The sequence below is a fragment of the Panthera onca genome, chromosome A1, assembly GCF_046562875.1.
Source record: "Panthera onca isolate mPanOnc1 chromosome A1, mPanOnc1 haplotype 2, whole genome shotgun sequence".
In the NCBI taxonomy this organism is placed as follows: domain Eukaryota; kingdom Metazoa; phylum Chordata; class Mammalia; order Carnivora; family Felidae; genus Panthera; species Panthera onca.
In genome coordinates this window covers 136,019,392-136,041,128 of record NC_138339.1, presented here as the reverse complement: position 1 = coordinate 136,041,128, position 21,737 = coordinate 136,019,392, and positions in this window count along the sequence as shown.

Below are 21,737 nucleotides of genomic sequence, written 5' to 3'. Positions count from 1 at the left end.
GACCTGGTCAGTGATCAGGGTCAGCCAGCCAGCAAGTAGTAGAATTTGAACCTAGGCAGATTCTGGGCTCATACTTTTAGCAATTAAACCAGAGAGAATGAGGGGCAAAAACAAAACCAAGATGGAGGGCGTCTGAGTGTCTGGTTATAATTGCCCAGAACTCTCAGGTGTCCTAAATACTTTTTCTCGATCCAGGTCAATCGGTTTCTTCCTTTGTGTCTCTTGCCTGTTCATTTTGCCATTCACATGTTATAACGTCAGTGGTACAAAAGGAAAAGAAACTCCGTTCGGGCCATTTATTATTTTGGGGACCCCTATGCAAATCTGACAGACAGAGTCGAGGCTGAATTCACCACATTCCCTCTTAAATCTACTTCTTTTATATGCTCTCTCATTTAATGGCAGGGCCTACTTTTCATTATCTACAAAAACCTGGGCACCTCCCCGTGCTATTGTTATTATTATTTACTAGATTCCTCCTTGAGGGATTCTTTAAAATTATTCTCTATCATTCTAAAAGTACTGCATCCCTTTTTGGAATATTTATTACACTCCTTTGAACTCATGGAAATACATATAATCATATCCGTATAGATACATAGGATATATATCTATGTCTACATCTATATATCTATCTATCTATATATATATATACGGATATATATATCCGTATAGATACATACATATATATCAGCTACCTATGTGTATAATATATCTGTATGTATGTCTCTGTCATCAAGTACTATGTCTGTTGCAATTGTGTCCCAGTCCTCTACGCTGGGTACACAGTAGAGACTCAATCAATGGTTCTTGAATGGCCAAATGAAAATTGGGCTTCCATAACTTCTCTGTGTGTATGAAAGCATTTGACTTGCTATGAACATATTGAGAAACGGATGCCTCAGATTTTTCCGGGTTTTCTTTCCTAGCAAAGGCCAGGTAAGGCTGCAATTGCCTGGCTTTCCTTTTTGTTTTCTTTGATATCACACCTGATGTCAGACCCACTGTTCTTCAAATGTCAGACGGACTTGGACCTGATCCTTTGATACGCTGTTTCATGGAGTTTGCAGATACTGAGTTAGGCGCATTTTGATTCTCTTTGTTTCTATTTTCATGAACTCTTTTAGAGGACAACGGTCAGAAAGTCCTCAAGGTTAACTGACACCTCAATGGCATTTTTCAACCAACAAGACTATATTTTGAAACTCTCGAACGCTTTGCACACCCAGTCAAATGTTTTGACACTTGTCCCCATCATTAATGATTTCAAAACAGAGTGGTTGGCAAAGAATTCTTGAATCAAAGGTACCAAAGTGGAGTTTCTTTAAGGTCACTGAACATAAAGCACCATCTTTTAGCTTCCAAAGGAGTTGGGCACAGCTTGCTCTGAAGAAAAAAGCAGCATGTGGGCTATACTCTTCAGATTTGGAATGCTACTTACAATGTGTCCTCTGCCACAGGGACAGAAGCATTCTAAATATCTCTCTCTCTCTCTCTCTCTCTGGCCTGTTATGTCTCAGCAAGCCATCTTGCTGCGAGAGGAAGCTGGACCACTCTGCAGTATCTGGGTGCTGCAGTCTTTACAGTAGTGGACCGCTTCCTCCGTGGGGCAGCTTTTGCCACTGAACTGACATTCCTTCCCATCCATTCCCTGTTCCCGGGCTCATCCATTCCATCAGCATCTGTAGCGGCTGCCGCTTCCTCTGGCCCAGAAGCCTCAGTGTTTGCCTTTCAAATGTCATTCCTTCCACCTCCCTCAATATTCAGACTCGCTCATCAGTTTGTTTCCAGGCGCCCTCAAATGTATTCAGAATAAATGATGCACGAAGGACAGTCGAAACACAGGGAAGCAGTTGTAGGCAAGGCACCTCCAGTTCACCGGGCTGTCCTTCCTTAACAACAAGGGTTGTATTGTCATGTAAATGCGCGGCTGGCAGAGGAGACATTGGCTGTGTATCTGCTTTGGCAACTGAAGGATGTTTTATGGTTGCCAGGTAAAGAGAGGAGGAAAGGGTAGATGAAGGGGCACAGGACGGCGGGTTTAGGCGAGCCGCCTTTCCTTTGTTTTTCAACCTCACTGCCCATCAACAAGCTGGGCTTTACCATGGCTAAACCCTGGCAGCTTCACCGTTTCTCTCTACGGCAATCTCGCAAGGTGACCACGTTAAGTCTCTCAAGATTCTCAAGTTCAGTATCTTACCATTTTGGAAATTAGGACGTGATAAAGCCATTGTGTTACTGGTTTTCGTGTGTGCGTGAAATCGCACTCAGCATGAAGTAAGCACACGAGAATCTCACCCAGAATTTCACTCTTACAATTCAAACGTGATCTCTTCCGCAGGCATAAGAATAATGTAGCTCAATTTATAATTTTTGAAGCATTAAATTCACTTATTAAAATGACATCACTGCCTCGCTGCCATCAGGGCATGACTCTGAATTATTTTTCTAGTGGCTAATTGACGAGTAATGCAGATAGGTTTCCACTGTGTGGTCTGCCTCCTTCATGATCCATTTGCCTCATGGTTGGCGAGGGCTGAAGGCTCTGTCTGTGACCAAGAGCAGGGTGAAGCCACACGACCCACTGAGGCATGAAACCTATCACTTCAACCTCATTAGGAATAACTAACCACAAACACGGTCATTAGAAAAGAAAGTTTCCATCCTGTTAAGTTCAGTCTTAATTTTTGAGATCAAGAGAGACAAAAATCATTTTTTAAAGCCTGAATCACTCCATAAAAATTGTCTTACCTTCTTTGTCAACATGGTTCAAATAAGAAAACACTAGCCGGCTTTTTTATTGCTATAATCACAAAAAACATTGCACAGCTCTTGCTAGGTACTAAGAGATTTACTTACAAGTAGTACATGTTAAATTAGTTAATCCTTACAAAGCTCTATGAAATAGCTATGATTCTAGTATTACTGGTGGGGAAACCGAGGCACGTAGCGATTACTTGGACTGCCCAGTGACAGATGGTTAAGTGGTAGGACTGGGATTTAAGCTGAGGCTGCAGGTGCAGAGACCGTGCTCTTGACCATCAGGCTATCCTCTTCCCCACTCCCATGGATCTTGAACTACCAGTAGAGACAACAACAAATGACACATGCTTTCTCCTACTTTTCATTTGTGTTGTCATTCTAAGCTTTTGTGGTCCAACTCAAATGTCAGCTCTCTCATTTCACTTTCCCTGAAGACCTCGCCCAAATAATAATTATAGCTTATTTATCACTATTTCTGTAGCACTTATTCATTCTTTTATTTTGAAACTATATACTAATATGGATATTTATGTCTCTTTTTCTCCTGCTATGCTGCGTTCATAACTGTATTCCCAGAGTCTAAGCAGATTTTAGCCTACAGTAAGAACTCAATAATGATTTGTTAAATTAACTGGATCTAAATAAAATAGTTGATACTATGCTTTCGTATGAACCCAAAAATGTTTAAAGGAATTTATATAGCTGAATATTCCTGTACTGCAACACATAAAATATTCTCTTGGCTTATTGAATATGTAGTTAGTACTCACATTTGAACAGGTGTGAAAATTAAGGGTCAGGTGGCAAAAACTTCAAATCTTGCTCTAAAAAAGAGTGTCGGGGGCCAAATAATTGTTACTTTCAGGTAAAGGTGTATTTATAAAATGCCTGCAAACTTTATTAAAAGTTACTCCATTCTACTTTGTCAAATGCCAGTTTGGTTGCAAGCTGACATAGTCAGATCATGTAGTTTAAAGTTTCAAGTAAAATGATGACCTGTCCTCCCTGATTATGACTGCCTTATGCAACTGCTATGGAGAAGGTAAGAGTGTGTGCTTTTATGCTGGTCTCTCTCCTTCCATGGAGTCCCCTTACGTGCATACAATGGATCACAATGTTTCCTTCCCCATGTTGCTGGTATGCCTTGGGCACGGGTCCATTCCATCTAGCGATCCATCATTACATCCTCACATTTAGACACACGCAAGTCGTCCCAAGGAGAAAGACAAAGAAGAAAACTAGCAAATCCTTCCCTTTAAAGTGAAGATAGAGTTTATGTTTGAGGATGCAATTGATAGCTACCCTGTACTGGTCAATGATGGACTTTCAATATTCTCTCTTTTCCTAATTTTCCACGTACATTCCGTTAGCAAGACAAGTCAGAAGACCCCTCAAAATATATCTTAAACCTGATCACGCTTTTACAACTATCACCCTGGTCCATCACTTGCCTGAGCTTATATATGCTAGACAATAACTATTCTAACTTGCCTTCTGGATTTCACTTTTGAACTTTATCTTCCAACCACAGTCACAGTGTCAGCTTATAATTGTAAATCAAATCACGTCACTCCTCGGTTTTCATTGACTTTCTTCACTGGATTCTTCACCCTTGGAATAAAATCCAAAGTCATTACTCTAGGTTTATATGATTTGACCCTGGCCGTCCCTTCAAACGCATTTCCTACTTCTCCAACTCTTACTACCTGCCCTGGAATTACCCTGGCTTTTTGGTGGTCCTTGAATGTGCCAAACACATCTGATTCCAGGGCTTTGAACTCGCCCCCCATGCTCTCTGCTTAGAATCCTCTTGCCCCACATATTCGTGATGTTCATTCCTGTTTAATCTGTCACCATGATAGAAAGCTCTTTTTCTCAAATATTCTTCCTTGGTCACACTCCACTCCCTTCCTCACCTCATCTTTCTTGATAGTATTTTGATTTATTTGTTTGTTTATTGTATAAATAAATGTAAATTCTGAGATTAAAGTCTGTTCTTCATCATTTTCTCCCTAGCAGATAAATATGGTACATAGTAGGTAGTCATATTTGTGGGATGAACGAAATTCGATTTAGTTCTTGACCTAACATAGGAGTTTTTAGGAAGCATCCCTGTTGAGTACCATGAAATTTGAATGGTTCAGTTTCAGTAACTACTAGTAACATTGCAGGAAAATTCATGAAAATATTAATTTCTTTATTCTTTGAAGAATGTTATTGATATAGAGGAGAACAAAAATAACGTGGATATGGATTTAGGGACACGGCAATAGAGAGATAGCAATTGAGAGAGAAAGAGATAGAACCTGAAAGATAGGGTCCTCCCCATTTTCAACAAAGTAAATATATATCCTGCATTGATGCACTTGGCATGTCAAAATCTACCAAAATCTTGTTAGTGTGACTGACACGAATGATAGGATTAAATATTTAGATCATTTAAACCCTCATTTGGAAGTCAGTAGATTTGAGGCAATGCTTTAGACTTTAGGGTCTGACAAGATTTGCCCAACTGCAGTCCTTTTGGTAAATGCTATCTGAGCTTGGGCATCCGAGACAGATCTGTCGAAGATGGTGAATACTATGGGTAGGACAAGTTCATTGCATTATTCATGGGTTGCGCTTGGGGTGTGCTGAAGTTAGAGGTCCTCTATTGTCTTTTACTTTATGATTATGTTTTTAACGTTTATTTATTTTTGAGAGAGGGAGAGACAGAGTGTGAGTGGGGGAGGGGAAGAGAGACAGAGGGGGTGGGGGGCGGGGGAGAGAGAGAATCTGAAGCAGGTTCCAGGCTCTGAACTGTCAGCAGGGCTCAAACCTACGAACCGCGACATCATGACCTGAGCCAAAGTCAGGCACTTAACCCAATGAGCCACCCAGGCGCCCCATATTGTCTTTTTCTTTAAATACTTGGTTACATTTAAACTGCATGTGAACTGACTTGTACAAAAGTAACATCTGCTGATAAAGCCTACACTCACATAGTTCTAACCTTTATTTTCAATGATTGTATTGAATGAATACTCGGTGATTTCCTCAAGGAAATTCTCTGGAATGCTTATCATACCATATACTCCCAGGGTTGCCTATTGTAAAAGCACAGCTCATAGATAGGTTGGCAGCACCCCACTGTTCTGACCCTGATGATGGCACTGACAATGGTTCAACACTTGGCTGAAAAAGTATGAGATACATTTTGGACCGCAGATTTGATAACAGGTGATAATCTTCTGCTACTGGAGAAACAGAGTTGCATAATTTTGGAGCAATGAGAGACTTTACATGACATCTACTTAGACTCCTTCACTTTGTAGTTATAAAAAAAACAGTCCCCAAGCCGGGAAATAGCTACCCGTCAACAAATTAGCTGGCTGCAGAAGTGAAAATGGAACACGGTCTTCTGATTATTACCCCAGAGATCTTTTTTGGGTGGGGGAGGGTTTAACTGCAATATTATGCATGTGATAGGCAGACTCCTGACCCCCATAACCTTATCCTCCTGGTATTATACCAATACGTATGTTTTCCAACACAGCAAAAGAGTTTTTCCCGATGTAATTAAGGTTCCTGATTCTTAAAATTTACATAGGGACATTACCTTGGATTATGTAATGGTGCCCAGTGTAATCATATGAGCCCCTAAAAGGAGAAGCATGGAGAGACTGAGATGCCCAGGAAGGATCAGATGTGCCAGTGACAGCTCGAAGCGGGGGGTGGGTCATGAGTCAGAGAACGTGGACAGTAATGAGAAGCCTCAGCCAACAGCCGGCAAGGAAAAGGGGACCTCAGTCCCACGGCCACACAGAACTAAAGTTAGCCAACAACCTGAAAGAGCCTGGAAGTGGATGTGTCCCAAAAGCCTCCAGAAAGGAATGCAGTTCTGACAGCGTTGTGATTTCAGAACCCAGGCGAAATCTAAACTAAACAATAATAAATGAGTGTTATTTGAAGCCATAAGTTTTTCGTAAAGCAGCAACGGGAAACTAATTCATCCAGTTTGTCAAAAGGCTTCTCACAGTTTCTCAGTCTTTTATAGAGCTGAACGGTGCCCTCAATTCCTTCCCCTCCCCCTCGCCTTTTTTTTTTTTCTCAATTCTTCAATTCCTCCTCTAAGCTGGGAAATGTCTATGCAAATACCAACTTGCAGGATGACTTCCACCCACATGCTAAGGGTTTCCCCGATGTGAGTAAAAGCCCTCCAGATCTTTCTGGTGGGACGGATCTCGTAGGTTCTCACAGAAGTTGCCTCTATGCCTCCTTCTTTGGCCCTGTTTGCCTGCCCATTTCCAGCGCTATGCCAATGCCCCGGCGTATCCTGAGAGGACTCATATCTAAGATACAGGAGGTGCTGCAGGAGGTTCCCAAAGCCTTGAGCCTCAGGAAGCAGGAGCTCGGCTGGTCCTGCTCAGAGGCAGAGAGAATGACTCACTCGGTCTCTGTTCCCCTCATGGTTGCTGGGCTCCAAAGCAGCCTTCTCTGTGCATGGGGGATCCATGAGGTCCTTTCTACTTTCTGTAAAGAGCCAGGCTGTGACCCTTCATAGCCTCCTGCTTTGCACCATCTCTTCTTAGAAGTAGAATGAAAACGGGTTCAGGGGAGGTGATACAGAAATCTTGTCGTCTGCTTTCTTTTTTTTTCCCCCTTCCTGCTTCCCCCAGCTGCTCACCCAGTGAAGCATGTTTTCTCCCCAATGACAAAAACAAAAACTCCTTCTCACCCTAATGGAAAATAAAGCAGGTGTGTAGGCACATCCGTATCACGTGTGTGTGTATACTTGTTAGACCAGCACAAGTATTCCTTACAAACTTATAAATTCTTTGCCCTTGGTGAAAATAAACCGGGCAACTTTCAAAATCGTTCTCAGCGTATCTTGGTAAGAGACACTGCAGTGAGCTGAGTCGTATCCTTCAAAAAGCTATGCCGACTTCCTAATCCCCAGAACCTGGGAATTCTATCTTATATGGCAAGACATGTGATTACACTAAAGGCTTTGAGAGGAGCTTATCCTGGATTATCCAGGTAGGCCCTAAATCCAATGACAAGTATCCTAATGAGAGTGACGCAGGGAGAAATATGGCAGACGCACAGGGTGAAGGCATACAGAAGAGCAGGAGGTGGTATGGCCTTGGCTACAGAGTTTGCAGTGATGCACCCACAAGCCAAGGAATGCCCAGAGCCAGCAGAAGCTGCACGAACAATGAACAGATTCCCCTCAAACACACCTTGAAAGAGAGTACGGCCCCTCTTGAGACACTCATTTCAGACCTGTGGTCTCCAAAATGATGAGATCGATGTCTGTTGTTTGAAGCCAAGGCTGAGGTAATTTGTCATGGCAGCTGCAGGAAACTAACACAGACAACGAACCCTTAGATTCTAAAATTGGGTAAAATGTCCAAAATTCTGTCCATTTTAGATGCTCACTTGTAAACAGAGGAGCTCTACTGCATTTAAATTAGTGTTCACCATCACCTTGTTAGAGGTTGAGCTTACAAGAATATTGGCTCAAAGTCTTTGTCGATGAACTAATTCTCCCTTAAAAGCCTGGAACGTTGCACTGTACCTTATTAATCAATCTGTATTTATTGAAAGCTCACTCTGAATAAATTAAGGCAATATGCCAGGAATTATGGGGAAGGGGAAACAGTACAGAAAACGAAATACTATATAATAATAATAATAATAATAATAATAGCTGTACCTGACCCTTCCTAGCATTTACTATGTGTCAGACACTGTTCTAAATATCCAGCATATAATACATTAATATATTATGATACCTAACATCCCCACAAGGTTGGACCTTTTATTTATTTCGCTCTCTGGAGAATACCGAGGCCATGACAAGAGTCAGGTGATTTGTCCGAGGTCCCAGAGATGGTCAGTGTCAGAGCTGGGATTTCAAAGTCTATGCTCATTGACTGCCACTAGCCTTTGGTGATGGAGAAGATCATACCTCAGACGCCGAGAAACCGACGAAGAGAAGATTTCAGTTGCTGTGGAGCCCAACTACGAATAAACATCAACAAACATCGCTACCGTCTGATTATTTACTTCTCTGTAGGATGCTTTCCACAAGATGAGTTCAGATTCTCAGCAGACCTCGTAATGATAGCTTGCCCCAAGTAACCACGTTTCTCCTCAGGGCTGGATTCGGTCTCACCACTGGTGAGAAAGTGGGGATACCACATCTGAGTTCTAGTTGTTTTTTTCTTTCTTTCTTCTAAATTTGGTATGCCCAAGGCCCCCAGATGCTCCGCACTTACCCAGCTCTTATGTCTCACAGTCAAGGCTGTTTCTACAAGCGGACTTCATGGAAGACTCACACCCAGAACAAGATCCTTTTCACGGGAAGGATCCCTTGCCCTGGAGGAGAAGAGGGGAGGGCATGGTAAGAACTGTTGGTTTTACTTCCAGGGGCCCCTTATTTGGAGCGGCTTAGAATTCCCTGGCTGGGCTGGACCACCACAGGCAGACGCTTGAAGTCCTTGTGTTCCACGGAGCTGAAGCTAGCTAGCAAACAGCCTCTTGGAGAGGCTTCTCCTTCTCGCCGAGTTGATGGACAAGAGGCTGTGAACTTTGATATACCAAGCAGTCACGCTTGTGGGGATTGAAACTGCGCCAAACAGCTGCCTCCTTTGAGAAAGGAGGGAGCAGGCCGCCCGCTGGTGGGGGGAGGGGGGATGTGAGAGAAGGTGTGCCAAAACAGTTAACAGAAACCATGAAGAAATTCCGATGTATTTTGTTGCAAAAAAGAGGAGGGAACCGAGGAAATTGAACTTTCAGTGAAGTCTGATAATTAAACTCAGGAGTACTGACAGGGTAGCTGAACACAACAGATAAATAACTACTTTCCGGTAATTATAAGCCAGGATGGTAACATATTAGACAAGCTGGTTCACTTGGTATTTTCAAGTCTGACATTTCGATTCTAGGGGATATTTGGATCTGTGCTAACAGATTTCTTTCTTTTCCTCCACTCACTTTCCCTTTCCCACTCCCCACTGCTTGCTGAAAATGAAATGTGATTTTAGGGCAGCACTTTCCAGCACGTTCCATATGTCACTCCTTACATGACATAGCAGACCTCAAAGCCCACTGCTGCTGGGCACAGTTGCTGAGACGGTGCCTGCTTTTCTAAACATCATAAAATATTATTAAAAAGAGCCCAGGCGTCCCCTACTAGAAAAACATGCTGCAAATTACATATTCTATTTATAGGCGGTCCTTCATTAATCATAGACTGAGTAAGCTTTTAACAAACCGTCTCATAGTACAAACACTTCATTGCACAAAGAAGAAACCGAGGCAAAGAGTTCTTTTCTAAGACGCACTGTTTTCAAATGGAATAAAACAGACACTTAAGTCAAGGGAACAAAACCATTCTCTTCTATGAATAGAAATGACACTGAGACACCCAGTTTTCCTCCTCTCTTTGAGAATAACGTTAGAATACTTTTAACAGCTGAATTTACATAATAGGATAAAGATGTGTCCTTTTCTCTGTGGTGTACAGACTGGATGGGTGCCATGGTCCTGGGGCAGAAATGAAAATGAAAGCTTTTTCTGTGCGGGTCCCGTAATGAAACCACCCATGAAAAACTAAGAGATGTCCCTGTGTGCCTCCAGCTTGAGCGATCTGCAGCGTCCTGACTCAAACTCCACATGGTATAGATTTTACTTTGTTGACTCCCAACCCCATGTTTTCTTTCCTTTTTTAATTCACAGAAACGGTGTCCTAATTTATTAACGTCTGTGGGGGAAATCAAGTCTCAGCGCAGGTCTGGCCTGGCAGGGAGACATTCCCCAGCTCTGTTCGAGAAGACTGTCCATCCGGCTGGCTTGGCATTTGAATGGGCTGAATGTCTTTTGTTGTAAACACCTAATTTGTTTATTTTGAACTGTCTGAGTAACTAGATCAAAGGCCAGTGTCAAATGCCCAAAGCAGTGTTTGTCAGCAGTGGGCGTTTTTTTTTTTTTTCCCCCTCCTTGTCCTACAGCAACTGAAAGCGGTGGGGGAAAAGACTCGTACTGTATTTCCACAAAAGCGAAGGAAAGTTCGCTTTGGCAGCCCCTTGCAAAAGAATGAATACAGTCTACTGAGTACAGATCATTTCTCTCCTGATTACAACAGACCCCAGGGGAGCTAGTGCTGGCTTGGAATCCCATCTCTGTTTCTCTGAGAGCCTCCTCGCTGTGACAGTTCCACCCCCAATCCTCACAGCACAGAGCACAAGGGAGGCAGAGAGATCTCCTCTGCCCTGTGTGTTTTAGTCTGCTTTCTAACTTAAAATACGGCTTTCCTGTTGGCAATGTGTTGACTTGTTTTGAAAAAATATATTTCTAAACGGAACTGATTTAGAATTCACTGGTGGCCATAATGGATGCATTGAGTGTACGTGTGACTTTCTCACGCATGACAACAAGGGCTACGGCGAAGAGGAAGCAAACGGGGGAACGGGGCCTAACAAGAGCATCCCGTCCCTAACGTGAAAAATGGCAGAAGAGAAGCACAATGACGTTGCTAGCTATGCTTGAGCCCACGTGGACTGTTTGCTTGTTGATTTATAAAGACTCCTATCATGTGTGTGTGTCCTTGTAGGATTATTGTTTTAAAATGGGGTTAGAACGTGTCTTTATCATCCTAAAAGTGCAGTTTTACTATTAGACAGTCTTGAGGGCAGTCGGGAATGTATTCCCTTCAATCACACCCGTTTTCACAGATGTTCCGTAAGAACAGCTCAGTCCACCACTGGGAGGTGAAGCTTAGGCTGAAACGCTGATTTCACACTTCGCAGCAGTCGCCACTACGAACATCTTTTTCCCCCTCTTTACTTTTGTTTTATTGCTCATTTCCTTAAAAAAGAAGAGCAAACCACAAAATACTTGCAAAAGCCTCCTGTACTTCAGGTTATCTAGATTTGCTTGATCCGGTTGCCCTCTGTCTTCTTTTATATCCCTCCTCACTTTATTTTCCCCCTTCACGATTATTTTTCATATATAGATAAAAAGGTAAAGCGGCAGCAGCCGCGAGAGCTGTCATTTGGCAGTTTCTTTTCCATTATGTTTTCACTGCTGGGAAATGCTGGAACAAAGGCGTCCAAAGTGTTACTGAATGGGGATCAACACACAGCCCTGCTGGTGAGGCTGTAATCAGCCTGTCTCGGATGAAAATGCATGCTTTTCAGCACTGGTTGGAGATTTTTGTATTTATCTTTGAAATGCATGCTTAGCCCGTGTAGGCAAGTGATGTGTTACTGCCTTGTCCTTACTTGGCCCCACCACTTTTCTGAGCAGAATGGAAGAAATGGAATGTGATCTGTCAACCCTCAGCACGAAGTAGTCCAACAGATGGTTTTAAAACACATATAGGGGCTCAGCTCATGTCAGTGTCAATTTCTAAGACACGTTTTTTATCACAGATTCAGTTCCTGTCCTGTTCTGGCCAGATATGCATGTGGGAAAGCCATGCTGTGGCTGCTGACGTGTTACTCATGAATAGTTCTGGCAGGGGGCGGGAGGCAGGTAGCAAGAATGGGTGAACTGAAAAGGCAGTGGGCATCTACAGCCCTGGAGAGGGCACGGAAGTGGGGCAGGGGGAGGGGATCTAGGTCACATAGCCATCCCTGTGGAATGCACACCCTAATCTGGAGTTAGACCGTTTCTACCACCCAAGGTGATTCTCTTGAGTCCCTTTCCGGCAACCCTGTCTCCACCCCACAGGTCACCACTTTTCTGATTTCTGTTGCCATAGATTAGATCTCCACATTTGCTTTCAAACTGCCAAGCCATAGAGTGTAACAGTATATCAGAAAAACAAATCACACTTCTTTGAGAGTTAAGTCCTATGTATAATTTATGTAACACTTGGATTCATCTGATACTATAAAATGTAATCTCTGGGTATTAAAGACTTGTGGAGAATTGTTATGTGATTTCCCCCCCCAAACTATTTAGTATTAATGATACTTCCTGAAAAACAGAGGTTCAGTGGATGATAGAAGTATTAGATTTACAAATTATAAACGTAGATCTCTCAAGTTCAAGTATGAAACAGCACAAAGGCTCCAAGCATCTTAAGATGACAGTTTCATAGTAGAGTAGCAACCCTTTAACTTCACTGGATTAGGCAAAGTTCTCATTCTCTCCATAAAATATAGTGACTAATGCCCACTGTATTCTGTAAGCAATTGGCGTCTGAGCTATTCTCAGGTATATTTGTTCACTTGACCCCACTTGCTGAATTGGTGTCTACCAAGCATTTACTATGTTAATACCACACAAATGTTAGTTCTTATTATTACTGTTTCATTTAATAAGTGTCACACCAAGTGGCCAGATTAGAATGTAAAGACTACTGAGTTTCCACAGAAGGAAATTTTATGCTGAAGAAAGACTTGATAAAGTTGATTTGTTAAAATAACAACAAAAAAGAGGAGCGCCTGGGTGGCTCAGTCAGTTAAGCGTCCTACTTCGCCTTGGGTTATGATCTCACGGTTCACGAGTTTGATGCCCGTGTCGGGTTCTGTGCTGACAGCTCAGAGCCTAGAGCCTGCTTCGGATTCTCTCTCTCTCTCTCTCTCTCTCTCTCTCTCTCTCTCCTTCCCTCTCTCTCTCTCCCTCTCTCTCTCTCTCTCACACACACACACACACAAATAAACATTAAAAAATCTTTAAAATATAACAAAAATTTGCCATCAAATGAAATAGACACACAGGAAAAAAAATCTTTTAAAATTCTTACTCATCTAAAGAAACTAAAGTAGAAGTCAAAGCTGATGCACTATAGAAGTTGCTTTATTTTTATTTATTAAGTAAACACTTAATGGCACTTTCAATGCACCAGGAACTATTCTAAATGTTTTAGAAATATTAACCCACTGAATCCTCATGACTACTCTCTGTGGTGGGTAGCATTGTGCCATTTGTCATTTGAGGAAGCTTGGGCACAGAGAGGCCATGCAACTTCCCATTTAGTTACACAGCCAGCAAGGAACAGAGCTGAGATTTAGAACTGAGGCAGCCTTATCCAGAAGACATTGTCTTCCCACTGCACTCCCTTACCTCTCTTTATCGATGACAATCTATCTATGACCGCTCTCTAACTGGGGCATCCACTTGCAGAGGAAACAACACAAGGCTATAGTCCATCATCAAAAGACTGTGAAGAATGGATGTTTAATTCATGTTGAGGTAAACAAAAATACTGGCATTATCTGGGTTCCTTTCTTTTTGAATATCAGCTTTAACCTATTTTCATTACCGATCCAGTTCCTCCGGCTCAATGGGCTTCTACTCCGCAACCAATGACTCAACATATTCATTTTCCACATCAAGTTTTAAGAGAGAACAGCTGTTTACTGGATTTGTTAGTTAGGTCTAGATTGTCTGTAAAATGAAACAAAGTTGGATTAAATGAATTAATCAGTCCCTTCCTAACACTAATGTTTTGTGGTCACATATACGTAGCCTCTGAGTGGCTTTGTTTAGCTTTGCTTTGTTTATCTTTAGTTTGTTTTATGAACACAGATGTACATACCCTTGACCTCACCCACCCATTTCACAATTGAAAAACAGAGAACGAGGGTATTTAATACCAAACCCTTCACTACTACCTACAAAGCAATCGAAAAGCCATTTTCTTATATGAAGGAACAAAACCTCTCTCTCCTTCCTTTTTTTTATTGTCTTTATTAACTAAGGACTAATTTATATCCAATGAAACACTCAGATCTTAAGAATACAGTGCTGTGAGTTTTAATCAATATACACACTCATGTAAGTTACACTTCAGTCAAGTTCTGGATAATTTCCACCATGCCCCAGAAGTTCTCATCGCCTCTTTCTAGTCAATAGCCTCCTCACCTACAGGTAACTGCTTTTCTGATTTCCATTGCCATAGATTAGTTTTCCTGTGAGCACATTTGCTTTTAAATTGCCAACCAATATAGCTTAATACAATGTATCAGAAAACCAAATAGTACTGTTTTCTGAAGTGTTAGGTCCAATTTATACAATACTTGAATTCATCTGACAATACGAAGTGTAATCTGGTAGTCAAATAATACCATGGTGATTTCATCATCTGCTGAAATACTGATTTTTAAAACAATCTCTGAGAAAGGGGAAAAAAATGAATCTAGAGACCTAAGGCTTCCAAGTTTTATCACTGAGTTTCTGTGAATCTCTGCAAATTGTGAAATCTCTCCTATCCTCCCTTTCTCTTTGATGCTGTGCTGTTTACTCGGAGTATTACATTTACAACACATTATACATTCAAAATAAAGTCGTGACTTAAAAAAGAAACTGTCATTTGATTATGTGAAAGTCTATGCCGATGCTGTGGAATGAAATACTTATGGAAGAACGAATTACTTTGCAAGCTGTTTGGCCAGTATCCATTCATTTATATTATTTTGTATTTCATCATATTCCTCTTGAAAAGAATGGGTGTTGTGGTTGTTTATTTCTATGTGAGAAACTTCCACAAAACTTGAGAGCATCAAACAATAAGTTTTTAGGATCTCTTACAGTTCTGTGGATTGACTGGATCCCACTGGGCGGTTCTTCCTGGGGTTTTCCTCATGTGATGGCTGGGTAATGGCAACTAGATCTGGAGTCCTCGGAAGGCTCCTTCACTCATGGATCTTGGACTGGGCCTGGCATGGCCGGCGTAGCTGAAGCGGCTGGGTATCTCTCTCCATGTAGTTTCTCCACATTGGCTCATTTGGTCTTCCTTATAAGCATGGTGGTCTCTGGATACTTTGACTTTTTCCTTGGTGGCTGGCTTCTCCCCACAGTGAGTCATGTAATCACCAAAGACAGAAACTTCTAGGCTTCCATAGGCTTAGCTTCAGAAGTCACAAAGTATCACATCACTTTCTCTACAAGCTATTAGCAATTAAGTCATGGTAGGTAAGTCTGTTAGGTAAGTCACCTACCAGATTCAAGGGGAAGAGAATTAGACTTCACTCCTCAAAGGGAGCAATAGGGAAGAATTTGCAGTTGTCTGTAATCTACCACAGTTAGGTTTATGTTTTGAATTCTGTAGCTTAAAGCTCTGTCTTGGTTCTTAGAAGACTTCATGGCATAAGTCACTATTTAATAGCCAAGTCATCTATAAGATCAGAGAGGTTTCATAATTTTTGGTATGTAATCTTGACCAACCACTCCACCTGTTTGAAACTTGGACTTTTTATCTGTAAAGCCTGTCCTCTGTCCCCTTCAGAAGGATTATATAGATCAGTGTGATAACATGTGAAAATGGAAAACAGAAAAATCGCACAGAGGTAGGGTATTATCTTAGTTATCCTTAAAATATTAATGAATCAATTTCTCCTACAAAACAATGAAACAAAATAAATGTCTTCTTAAAGGTAGCTGAATTTTCCCAAAACAGTTCTAAATACTTCATTGTTTTTCTATTGTCATGAAGACCTGGTTCACAGAGAGTCCTTCTCTGACCTCTGAGTCCATTAACCCTGTTGTTGTTTTTTTTAATAATATAAACACTAGGGGTACCTGGCTGGCTCAGTCAGTAGAGCATATGACTCTCAATCTCAGAATCATGAGTTCAAGCCCATCTTGGGCATGGAGCCTACTATAAAGAAAAAAGAAAAAAAATAACATGAACAGTAATTTCCACTGGAAATTATATTATACTCTCATTCATCTACCTGTTTGGTTTTTTTGTGTCTTCTAGAACATGAGTTCCTGTAGACAAAGACTCAGCTTCCTCGGGGTTCATAAGTGTTCAGTGTATATAGATGTCAGACATTTAACAAACATTTAGAATAAATGAATGACTGAATAAGTAGATAACTAGTGTTACTACTTTGGCCAATCTGGCATCCTAGTTTTAAAGTCTCTTTACCTTTGTAGCTCTATCTATCTATCTATCTATCCATCCATCCATCCATCCAACAAATTTTATATGGATAAAGTCCTCCTTAAACTGTAATATATACACACAATATATTACAGGCATCATCTTGAAACTAGTCACTTCCTGAAGCAACTTCTTTTCTCCATCTTTCATCTCTGAATATAGCTTCTGATAGCTATGATAAAATCCTGACAACCCTTCCTGAGGTATTTCTCTGGAATATGTCTAATTCTTTCAATTCTTGCTAGCATTGTATTAAGCCAGGGATCCATCATGATCTTTTACCTAAAATCTTATAAAAATGTCCTAATTTCCTTCTTTATCATTTTCCACAAGCATTATCCTACTGAAACTATGGTTCTCTAATGTTATTCTGCCCTGTATGAAACCTCAGGTGGTCCACCATGCCTCTGGAATGAACTGTGGTCTAGTTTTATGCTCATTTAGTTTCTGTTTACCTTTTTCCGGTAAGGTAGACTTCCAATACTCCAACAGTGCAAGAGTTATAAAAAAGTAGGTATATTTCAATCTTTAATGGACATACAAGTAACTTGGGGATATTGATAAAATATAGGTTCTGATCCAGAAGTTCAAGGATGGAACCTAAGATTCTGTATGTCTAGCCAGCTCCCAGGTGGACAAACAAGGCTCCATAAGTGATTGCAGATGCCATGCACTTCCACATATCTGCACCTGTTCTACTGCCCAGAACATTCTTTCCTTCCCTCACTATCTAGTGAAATCCTATATTCCAAAGACTTAGATCATATACTATTACTAAAGCCTTTCTACCTTTACCAGGAAAAATTAATTGCAACTTTATCTGTCTTCTTACAGTGCTTTATCGATACTTGTTTAGTTGCGTATGTGCTTTTCTTCCCAAGTTGTGAGTTCCTCGTAGGCAGCGACAGTACCATTGTTGCAATTCACGTGGGAATGAAAACTCACACTCGAAGTAATTATTATATGATGTATAACATATAGACTATGTAATATATAATGTATAAAGAGTATTCTCAAAATCCTATGGGAATACAGAGGTATATGAAATCACTGCTGTGTGTCAATTATGTGCTAATTTACTGTGAAATGCCTCATGGAGCAGGTGCACAATATGTATTTGTTAAAATGGTTTTAAAGAATGATTTTGAGATCTAACACTTTATTACAGAAAATGCTGGTCTGGTCATCAGACATTCTTACTCTCTGCTGGAAAATTTGTTAGACCATAAATTACCTTCCTGAAAAATGTATAATATTTACTATCTAATTTAATGATCCAAAAATCTGTACTGAATCAGAAATAGAAATGTTAAAGTAATTACATTGAGAAGTCAATTTAATGAATGCCCAATATGTGAAAGCATTATTTCTGTAATCTTTTTTATTGCCCAATTTATCATTTTTATTGTTCATTTACTTATGCTATATAGTTCTGGAATGAATTATAATCTCTACCCCTCCCCATTTTATTTCAAGTAGGATCTCTTAGAAAGTCACAAAAAGCTTCTCTCTGAATAGAATTTTTATTCTTGTTAAGGTGAATCTATTTGATTCTTATGTGCTTTGGATGATTTCCCTAGAGCTTTCCCTTAATTATATCATACATGTGTTTAAACAAGCATTTGCTTTCCCACAGTCTAAATTCTCCCAACTTGATCTTCTAGGGTGGCCATAAGATTCAAACTATACTGTTTACAATCACTTAATGGCTATGGTCTTGTAAGCACAGAATTCCGAGTTAGGAAGACAAAGTCTTTGCACGGTTTGAATATTTGTATCTCACAAAGAGCAGGGCAATATAACCACATGGCTGACACAGGTCATCGCGGGACTTTGCCCCCCGCCCCCCCCCACCATGGATGCAAAACAAGCAGTAACACACATCACAGTGAAAAGAGGTTTTTTCCCCCCTGTAAGAACATACAGAGAAGCATCTTGGTAACAATGGAGAAACATCTTGGTAAGAAACAATTGATTCAGCTTTACCTTCAGACCCTGTTAAGAATTTCTTGCATGATTTTGGCCTAAATTTTAGTACCTTACATACCTGCTGTATAAAAGCCTGTAACTGAAACTTTGCAACATGCTTCCAAAGCATTTTTTGATCATCTAACAAATCAGACATTCCAAGAGAACAATGCTACGTCTACCTTCAAGTTGACTGTGTTAGAGAACCTTAAGAATCAAAGATCCTAACAATGTTCCTTTTTGAGTATGAACCAAATAATTCAAAAGGAAATATAATGGTAATCCAAACATTGCCAGAGGTGTTCTTAAGCCTATTAAGAATGATTGATGATGAAGAGAAAGCTGAGACTTTTAAAAGGTAAGCTCCAGAAAAGAGTAAGAGATTAAAAAAATGAATCAATCAATTGAATTATTTGAGTTTGTTTTATAGTTTGGTTGACCCTAAAATAAATTTTATTTTTCCAACAAATTACTAGGATAATAAAAACAATACATGCCATGCTGCATTATTTTAGAATTTGGGGCAAAGAACAAAGTTGGTTGTCATGTTTTTAATGTGGGGGGAATTTTTCTTGGAGGTTTTAGTTTCCAAACCGATTTTGCCTGAAAAGAACTAACTGGCAAGTGCATCTTGGTGGATGAGTGCCTTGCTCACTGATATAAACTCCTGATGCATCAGTTTGGCTGGAATACATCTAGAAATGTCAAGCAGACCTTACTTTCTAAGTGCAATAGCTTGGTGGTGGGTGAAAATTATAGTTGGGGCAGTCTTGTGTTTCCACAGGCAAAACTGCAGTTCTCTTCCATGAATGTGGACAGTGTAGACTAGAGTCATTTCAATCCTATTGGCAAAAGGGTAGCTCAGTTTAACTGAAGCATGATTCTCTAGCAGCCATACAGATGGCTACTATCTATGCTGTGTAGGTAGCTAGCTAGCTTTGGTGTTTTCACAGTAATGGAATACCCCGTTCCTGAACAACCATTCTAAAACTGTCCACAGTTGTTCTTTGCCAGGAACCAACAGAAAATTGTGGGCTAATCAGCAAAACATATCTCAGCTTCTGTCTCTTGAGACTAAAAGCGATGTGCCATAATGAGGGTAGATTTTAGGCTTTATCTTTGCATCTAAAGGGACAGTGATAGTAAAAATTTATGAGTATTATTCATGGAAGTCACTGGAGATTTTGTTTCTCATGTTTAGATCCTTATTTGGATAATATACTGGGCGTGAGATACCTTAAAGCAAAGAAGATATAGTCTCTCCCTACTAGGCAAAGGTAGTAAAGAGGAAAGCTTCACAGACTACAACCAAAATGAGATAGAAAATTCATGTATTCATGCTGATGAGTACATGTGACCAATAATAAAAGAAAGGCTGAAGAGAAAAATGACCTGCCCAGGAGTGGGTTTTTCATTTGTTTGTTTAATACACTCATTTACTAAAATAACCACAGTATAGGAGGGGAAAAAAGTGATGTTTTTCTCTGCTAGATGAAAAGTTTTGAAATGGAATGCTGTAGCTATCTAAGAAACTGAGGGAAGGGCAGCAAGCAGAAATGATCACATGAGCTGTTACTAAGTCACCGAGAGAGGTGTCCAAACCAGAGGATAGGAGAAAGGGTCACAACATAGAAAGTAGCAAGGAGGCATAACTCGTGTAGGACAAGAAGGCTCCCTGTTAGATCTAGTCATTTAGAGACCCAAGAGAATGGGACATCATGAGCCAATTCCATAGCCTATTTGGACTGCGTGGTTAATGCTTGTTGCTTTCTGTTAAATTTCTTCCCAAGGCACTGCATTGTGCTCTTTTGTTTTGGAAGCTTTGGCTTATCTAATAGAAATCGTTTCCCAGTTGCTGAGTGGGACCTCATGTGAAGTGAAAAATCAAAGCCCCTTAAGAAAAGTAACCTAGTCCTTTGGGCCAGTGTCATCTTAACACTAGAATTAAATTATGCAGATATAAATTGAAATTCAAGGTGATTGCTCTATACAATCCATTCATCATCTCTCTACTTCTCTTTGCCTGCAGAAACAGCTAGACAATATCTTTTGTTACAGAATAAACTCAAATGGCAGGGTTTGCTATATAGTAATTTAACTCGATTATAGAAGAGATCTCATGTTTAATATAAACCATTTGGTCTTTGAACTTGTCTCATTATAAATAGAAATGTTGTAATCAAATTCCCTTGAGATGGAATTTCGCTAGATTTGATCTCCTTCCCCCGCCTTCCCCTCTCTTTCCTGCTCCCCTCCCCCACCCCATCTCTTATTCTAATGTCAAGTATCAAGATAAACGCTAGGAGCACTCCAAGCTATAGTGGCTTTTATTTTATTATTTTTTTAATGATTTTCATCAATACAAGATGTAAGTGATAAATGCTTCACGTTAATACCTCTAGCCCAAGCTTGAACTGAAAAGCTAGTTCCAAGGCTGGTCAAATACCACTGACAACCTCCATGTGGGTGCAGGAACTCTGAATTATGGGTCATCCTGAAAATGCTACCATCAAGAGCCAATCATTGAATACGAAATAATAGTAGATGCTAGGTTAGACTCCTATGTTAGGGAGGGTATCGTTGGAAGGGAGGATAGGATGATGTCTTTCTATGTCTACCCTCTTTTCAGAGTAAGTAGTAACTGGAAGACACTGCTTAACAAAACAACACATAAAAACCCAGAAATATGAGTCATCGGTAGGAATGTTCCTTGTCAATCACATGATGCTAAGCTTCATCCATTTCAAGCGGATATAAACCCTTAGGGCTTTTTGTGGGGGAGGGTGCAGGCTCAGTCCAAAAAAAAAAAAAAAAAAAAACCCTCAAAACGTTAATCCTGCCAGTTTAGATTTTACTAGGGATTTAAAGTCACCACTACCTTCCACAGGGTTCATTCATGCTCAGTTGGGACAAATAATGGCTTAGCAGGAATTGGTTTACAATCCTGGTGGACCCCTGTAGAGTTAATAAGTCCAGAAATACCACTTGGATGGAAACGTATGATAATCATATGATTATCTTTTTTAAAAATCCATTCCAGAGTCTCATGTATAAAAATAAAAAATGCACAGGGCTTAGACATCCTTTTATGTATCAAATTAAATCGGATTTAATGCCTGGT